Here is an 8,590-nt window from a genome sequence, read left to right as displayed (position 1 = left end):
GAGAGAATGGTGCAGCAACGAAGGAATGAAAACCCAAAATCCCTGTAAATGTTCATTAAAAGTAATAAAGTTTTAATAATAAAAAAAAAAATTTACCCCTGGACCTATAGGCTACATCATGATAGAAAGGAACAAAGATTGAAAGTGTAAAAAACTTCATCTTACTTGTATCTATAATCAACACACTTGATACCAGCAGTTAGTAGATCAGAAGACAGATTGCACTGAGAAAACCTGCAGTCAGGGACCTCTCCAAAACACTGAGAAGCAATGATGTTAGTTTGAGGACTAAGGTGCACCTGATTTAGACCATGATCTTTTCAATCACTTGCTACACATCTGAGAGCTGGAGAGTGACAGAAGAAGAATTTATGCCTTCAAACTGTGGTGTTTGAGAAGAGTACAGACTATCTTATGGACTACAAAAAGAACAAACAGACAGATATGTCTTGGAGAAGGTGCAGCTTGTGTGTTCCTTGGAGGCAAAGGGATAAAGCTTCATCTCACGTACTGTAGGCATGTTGCTAGAAGAGGCTATTCCTTGGAGAGAAACATCAGACTTAGAAATGTGGAGGTTCAGCGAAAGAGAGGAAGACCTTCAACAGGGTGGACTGGCACAGTGACTGCAGCAATGGGCTCAAGTATGTCAGGGATTGTGAGGATGACACAGGATATGACAGGATTTAAATCTGTTGTCCATAGGGTCACTATGAGTCATACTGGACTCAATTGTACCTAACAACAACAACAACAACATGCTTTTGTCAAGGGATCTCTGGTGGCTTACTGGTACAGAGTTGTGCTGCCAACCCTAAATTATGTCGTTCTAATCTGCCAGCTATCCTGCAGGAGAAAAATGGGCAATCTCCTCCTGGGTGATTAAACTGCCTCTAAAAATTCACTGAAGGGTCAGATATGAGTCAGTTCCAATTTGACAGTACACAACAACAATGCCCCTCTCATAGGTTCCCAGCTCAAGTCAACCCCTGTGTGCTCCTTAGCGCTTTAAATCCCAGGCTTCTCCAAAATAACCACTCACATCTCTTTCTCCTTAACCTTATTCCCCGGGAAGCCACCTGAGGCTTTTCTTTGCATTATACTCATTATGTCTACATAATGTGTTTACTTTATAGCCAAATTATAAATCGTGTTTACCTTATATCTAAGCTGTCCTACACCAAGAAATCTTAGACAGTGCTTCTCAAACTTTATGTGTATATATGTCACCTGAGCAACTTGTTAACTTGTAGATTATGATTTAGGAAATCTAGGGGCAGGATCTGTGATTGTGGGCTGAATAAATTCCCAAATGATGCTGATTTTGATGGAGGTTCAAGGGTCATACTTGGAATAATATAATTCTAGAATAATTGTATCCTATTCTATTAAGTCATTCCTCTGTGCCTATTCAATTTGCCCTAAATTTTGTACATATAACCGGTATAACTGGCTTCAGTGATGGAGCAATGGAAGATGGTCCTCCTCCTTTGTGATTCATCCTTGCTTGTCCAGTTCTCTGTACAGGCTGGGTCACCAATACTCTAATGCTAGAACTCCCAGAGCTCCTCTTGAAAAGTAATCCACCTCTTCTCGCTTTCCTTTCTCCTTTCCATTTCAAAGAAAGCTTGCCAGTCTAGAATGAGTCACAAAAGATTTGATTACATCCTAATCCTTGCACAAAGACGGCTAATGTGTATTGTGTGTGTCTTAACTGAGAGGATAACTACAATGAGCAATAATCAGCTTTTCTGTGCTCAAGGAAATTATTCTGTTGCAAATATATTGCTTTCTAATGTTTTCTGGTGATTTTATGTGTGTACTTTTCAGTCCCAACAGATTGCACAGGGCAAGGACCTTGTATTTGCATTTCTCTTGTGTTTTATTTTCTTCCTTATTCGTTCAGTGAGTGAGCATTTTCTATGTGCCAGGCCGTGTGCTAGGAATAGAAGATACATTGGTGAATGAGACAAAGTCCTTGCTCTCATGGATTATACGCTGGTCAAAGGGAATGAGTAATTACAGTGATATAAAGAATTGTGAGATGCTAGTAGTGTGAATAATAGACAATAAGGGAGCATTCCTTGAGAAGAAGACATATTTGCTCCTATCTTAAGAATGAGGTGGACTTTTTAAAATGTGTGTGTTTTAAAAGAAATAATGGAAAAACAAAAGAAATAATGAAAGAACATACCCGTCTCATACTTATTCCTTAATATTATAGAATTTATTAATATTGTTATTACATTAAATCATCCACTTTGACTCTTTAGGTGATCTCTTATCACCATTGTGAAAGGAACTATAAATATAAACTTAAGCAAGCACTGAACTCTTTGAAAGAGTAGTTAAAATAGTCCAAAATTCAAGTAATTTTACTTTTAAAAAAACGACCCATCACAATGAAAACACAAAATTTTAAAGCTTTATAAGAGAACTCAGGTCTCTGTCCTCCGGGTTGGAGAGTGATTCAGGCCTCAGGGCTGGAGGGGGCAGGAGGAGCTGAGATACCCTTGTCTGTGGGACAGTGAGGCCTGTGGAGAATGCAGCATGCCTCAAATGCAGCCCCCAGGACAGGTTTCTGATCTCCAGCCTGGCTGTGATCATTGTGATGGATCAAGAGAAGGAACTGCTGGTGTCAGGCAGTAATGACTTGCAGGAAAGAAAGAATTTAAAAAGCTCTTATGCAGATGGGAGCCTACTCCGTTTTTTTCCATTACTTAGATCTCCTTTTATTTGAGAATAAAATTTAATATACTTACTGTTAGATTAATGAGTCTTTAAGTAATTGCTGACAACTGTTCAAATACACTAATGTTGTTACCAAATACAAACATTTCACTGTAATGTTTTAAGTGAGCCCTTTCTGGTGAGCACATAAAGCAAGTAAAATTAGCATATACAAAAAAAAAGTGGATTCAGATGCCTTAAGAAATGCCTGCAGATCTACAAATTCCTCTAGGCCTCTGGTTGAGAAAAAAAAGACTAGGAATAGACAGACAAATGAAGGCTCAGAAATGGGGAAAAGAACAGGCTGTGTGGTGCCATGGGTTTATTTTTTAAAATGTCTTGCCTAGTCATTGCTTTGTCATTTGCCACAGGAGTAGGTAGGCCTATGTTAATAATGTGAATGAGGTAAATGATACCTTTCAGGTGAGGCCATGCAAACAAGGCATGCACACCACTGATTATGGGATTGCTTGATCTTGCCATCCCTCTAACAAAACAGGTTTAGTGACAGGAAAGGAGAGTCTCCCTATCAGCAAGAGAGAAGCGAGGAACGCAGCCAGTCTGCTTTTTGGGCCCAGAGATTCCTGTAAGAGAGATAACAGAAGGAAAAGGAAACAGATTGAGATCAAGACACCTCAGCAGCAGCAGTGGAGAACCAGAGATGATCTGAGACAGAACTGACCTTGGGCTGCGACAACAGGGAGTCAGCTTAAGCTGGTCATGACCTGATGGCAATGCATATAAATATGAGTGAGAGAGCTTTGTGACCCTGTTCAAAGCCTTAAGGCTTAAGGTCAGTGGGCCAGCAAGCAAGCTTGAGAACCTGTCTTTATTGAAGAATTGCTTCCAGTTTCCATCCTGAGTTATAATTTGCTGACTTCCTTAATAAACTCCATATGTTTTGGCTTGGTTCTATTAGTGATAATAGCAGGAGAGTGTGGTGCCAAAGGTTTATTTTCCAAAATGACTTCCCTAGCCGTTGACTTTGACTCTGCACATGGATGAGTTCATACAAATAGGGAATGGTGGTCTATCTACAAGGAGATTGGCTAGTTTCATTATTAAATCAAGTGGATTCAGCACAAGTTGGGAATCTCTACACCAACAAGGAAGAAGCAGCAGCATGCATCTTTAGGGGCCAGAGATTCCTGCACCAGTCAGACCAACATCTACATAAGAGCAACAGCAGCCTTAGCAGAGAACCAGAGACCAATTTGAGATGGCGCCAAGAAGCCTTCACCCAAGGTTGCTGGAGGACTGAGGGAAGATAGCATAACTGGCAGGACTGAGGGGACTTAACCATACTGACCTAAGCCATGAGGCTGACTGATGGTCAAAGGACCTGTGACCATACTTGAAAAGCTGTGTAGACTGAGGGACTGGACTGTATGCTGCTGCCAGCATGCATTATAGTCTACTGACTTCCCTAATAAACCCCATAAGTATGGTTCTGTAAAAGTGTGTGTAGTCATTTATTCTGTAAAGTCTGCACAATCAATAAATTTCAGACCCAGTAAAGCAGTAAGATTGGTGTTAGAATTAGTAGAAGTAGATGTAGGAATAAGGGAGACCATGTCTGACTTTATAGGAATTAGTTTTGTATATTGGATGTGTTGATGGGGACAGTTTCCCTTTGTGGACTTAGTAGAAATCAGACTCAGTCATCCCTATGCTGCTTATATTCTTTTTACAGAGAGCATTGAGAACTCTGGAAGAGATTAGTAAAAGTAGATACAAGACACAGGGACTTGTCTGACCTCATGGGCATTGGTTTTACACTGCAGATGTGAATGGAGACTGTCCTCCTTTATGGAGTTAGTAAAGATTAGACATAGCCACCCCCAAAACATCACAAAAGATGGAGAAAAGATTGTAATTGTCAACTATTTCATCTTACTTGGATCCACAATCAACACTCTTGGTGACAGCACTCAAGAGATCAGGAGACATATTGCAGTCAGCAAGTCTGCTGGCAGGCACTTCTCCAAATTAATGAGGAGCAATAATGTAAATTTGAAATCTAATTGTGCCTAATTCAGGCCATGGTCTTTTCCATCACTTGCTATGAATCTGAGAGCAGCAAGAAAATGAAGAAGGATGACAGAAAAATTGATGCCTTTGTTGGAGAAATGTACTAAATATCCCATGGACTGCCAAAAGAACAAACAGATATGTCTTGGAAAGGGTAAACCCAGAATGTTCCTTGGAGGTAAGGATGACAAAGCTTCATCTTATGTACCGTAGGCATGTTGCTAGGAGAGGTTAATCCTTGGAGAGGAACATCAAGAGAGGAAGAGCCTTGATAAGATGGATTGACACAGTGACTTCAGCAATGGGCTCAAGTGTGTCAGAGATGACGAGGACAGCACAGGATAGGACAAGGTTCAGATCTATTGTTTATGGGGTTGCTATGAGACATATTCAATGGCAACTAACAACAACACAATATATGCTGTATCTTTTTTTTACAGCTTGTTAAATAAATTATGATATATTCTCACTGTGGAGTACTTTGCAGCACTAAAGAATGATAAAGAATTTGTGAAACACTGCATAACATGGATTAGTCTAAAGGAAAGTATGCTGAGTTAAATAAGTCTGTCATGAAAGTATAATTACAGTATTAGACCGTGATTATAAAAAACTAAGGAACAGTTTACACAGAGAATCATTCTTACATGGTTAGCCAGCGATGAGGAGGAGAGAGGAATAAAAATGAATAAATAAAAAAATTGGATAAAAGGAAAGGCAATGAGGGATTGATGAGACATCATAATAAATTAATTACATTAGTCAATTGTAATAAAAGCTATAAAACAAAATGTATATGAATGACTGGATGAAAATCAACATGATTTATAAACATTCACTTAAAAAATTAAAGAGTATAGGCACTCTTTCAAAGTGCAGAAATGAATGAATGTTGACTGATTCATTCATTACTTGCTCTCTCCCAGATTCCTTTTTGGACTCTTGTTATGTCTGGCTCCACTCTCCGGGGGAAGTCACCAGGGATTCAGAAAGGAGAAGAGAAACAAGTCAAAAGGATTACAACCTCATTGTTTCTGGAGACTGTGGGTACTGTGGAAGCCACAAGATGAATGTGATACAGAAAAATCTGCTTACCTATTGAGATAGAAAAGTGGGACAGCTCAGGAGAGGAAGACCCTCAATGAGATGGATTGATTCAAGTGACTGGGGTAATGGAAATAGATGTGTCAGAGACAATAAGATTGCCACAGGATAGAGCAGGGGTGTTAGGGTTGTTGTACATAGAAGCATTATGAGTCACAGGTGACTCGATGGCACATAACAACAACAACAACATTGAGACTATTAGAGAATTGAAATCAGGCATGAAAAAGGAGCAATATCTCTTCCCCTGTGTCCTCCCTTTTCCTCTATAGATTTGAGAATGAAAAAGAAGAGTAAGTCTGAGGACCGAAGATGAGAAGGAATAGCACTGCTCCTCAAGTGACTAGGTCCAATTCTTTCTTACTACAACTGTCTTAATCCTTATTTTCCTTTGGCGTTTTGGGGATTAACCTGGAGGTAGGAGCACACAGGCATCTCTGAGAAGATATTGAGATTATGGGGGTTAGGACAATCAAAAAGACACCTGGGAGAATGAGATTTGAGAAAGGGACACTGTGCTTACTGTGGTTATGAAAAGGGAGTCTAATCTAGAAAATTCTTGTTCTTAGGTGCATTGGAGTCAACTATGACTCACAGAGCTCCAATAACTAACAGATAGAGGCAGTGCTATCTTGCACCACCCTCATAATCTCTGCCAAATCCACTGTGGCAGTTATTGTGTCAACCCATCTTGCTGAGGTCTTCTCTTTTCATGACCCTCTATCTTTGTAAGAACCTGTGCAGCAATGCCAAAGACATGGTTAGAATCCTCCAGCTGCCTCATGGGAGAATGATGTGCAATCACCTCCTATGCGATTTACAGCCTATGAAAACCCACTGGTAGGTCAGCTACGGGTCGGTTCTGACTCAACAGCACACAACAACATTGGTCTTCCCCAGGATCCCTCCTCATTATGGGGAGCAACTGAGGCCTTCCTTAAGAACTACCTGGAGGGAACATGTCTGAGAAATTCTAAATTAATTGGACAAAACCAAACCAAAAAACCAATTGACATCAAGGCAATTCTAACTCTGTGACCCATGTGTGCAGAGTAGGACTACACACTCCATAAGATTTTTAAGGCTGTGACTGTTTAGATGAAGATCTCCTGGCTTTTCTTCTGAGGCAGCTCTGGGTGAGTTGGAACTGCCAAACTTTCAGTTAGTAATTGAATACTTAACCATTTGTGCACCCAGTAATCCCTACTCAGAAAATTATTGTTGTTAGGCGCTATTGAGTCAGCCTCTGAATCCTAGTGACTCCAAGGGTTACAGAGGAGAACTACTCTATAAGGTTTTCTTAGTTGTAATCTTTACAGAGAAAGCTCTTATGGCCTAGTCGTAAAGAGTTGTTCGGTCAACCCTAAGGCACGCCATTTGAATCCACCACCTGCTTTCAGGGAGAAAGATGGGCTATATCTTCCTGCGTGATTTAAAGGCTCTAAAAAAATCCACTCAAGAGTCAGCTATGAGCCACTTCCAACTTGATAGCAACGCAAGAAAGAGATTCCCTTTCTTCCTTCTGAAGCACTTCTTTACAATGTGGTAAAGATTTAGCCACGTTCTACTATGTCCCTTGCCTTATTCAACAAGAGCATGGTTTTGCTGTCATTAAAGATCTAATGTGATATCTAAAATACACTAACTCCACAACTTAATAACAAAAGACAGACAACTCAGTTTAAAATAGTCAAAGGACTTGAATAGACAGTTTACCAAGGTATACGACTGGCCAACCCATGAAAAGACGTTCAGAGTCACTATGTCCTCACTGCCATCTGTCAGTTCTGATTCACAGTAGCCCTCCACTGGTTTCCAAGGCTGCGTATCACAACAGGAGACAGCTCATCTTTCTCCCATGGAGCAGCTGGTAGATCAAACCACAGGAAACATGCAGCCTTTGGGTTAACAATGCAACTCCCTAAAACTACGCTATCAGAGTCCTTTCAATGTCATGTCATTAGTCAAGGATACAAGGGGGCAAAGGGTAAGAATAGCGAGGTGAGAGTGGGTGGGGGGAAATCATAGGGTGCTACAATTTGGTGGGTGAGGGAGGAAGGTAAAGGAAATGGGAAAGATCTGGTGAGGATCTGGAAAGACAGGGTATAGTTCAATGGTGATTGATTTAATAAAATATAATGAATAAGAATTATTATATGAAACACAATGTATACAAACTTTATAAGCAAACCAATGTAAAAAAAAACCCCAAAGCAAAATAACAATAAAATACCATCCCTAAGGGACTAGGATCACTATATTTCACTTACACACACATCCCCAACAGTTGCTGATTAGGATGTGAGGAATTTGGAATCTTCATCTGTTGCCAGAGAATGGCTGTTAAAAGAAATTGGTCAGTTCCTCCAAAACTTAAACACAGAACTACCATCTGAGTCAGCAATTTCACTCCCAGGTACATATCCAAAAGTAGTAAGAGCAGAAACACAAGCAGGAACGTGTACACCAATATTCATTGCAGCACTGTTTTCAATAGCCAAAAAGTGCAAGTTACCTAAATGTCCATTAATAGATGAATGTGGTTGTTGTTATTTTTTTATTTATTTATTTATTTATTTATTTTATTAAAGAAATGTAAACAAACAGTCCATACAAACACATTTTAAAATTACATCTTTCAAAACCCTATTGCCGGAGTCCTGCAGCTGTAAGCAAAATCACATCTCTGCCTTTTTTTTTCTTTTTCAATTTAATTTTTTGTGTGTTA

Source organism: Elephantulus edwardii, unplaced genomic scaffold (genome assembly GCF_000299155.1).
Source record: "Elephantulus edwardii isolate Elephantulus edwardi_28Jun2011 unplaced genomic scaffold, EleEdw1.0 scaffold00184, whole genome shotgun sequence".
Lineage (NCBI taxonomy): Eukaryota > Metazoa > Chordata > Mammalia > Macroscelidea > Macroscelididae > Elephantulus > Elephantulus edwardii.
This window is presented reverse-complemented; position numbering follows the sequence as displayed.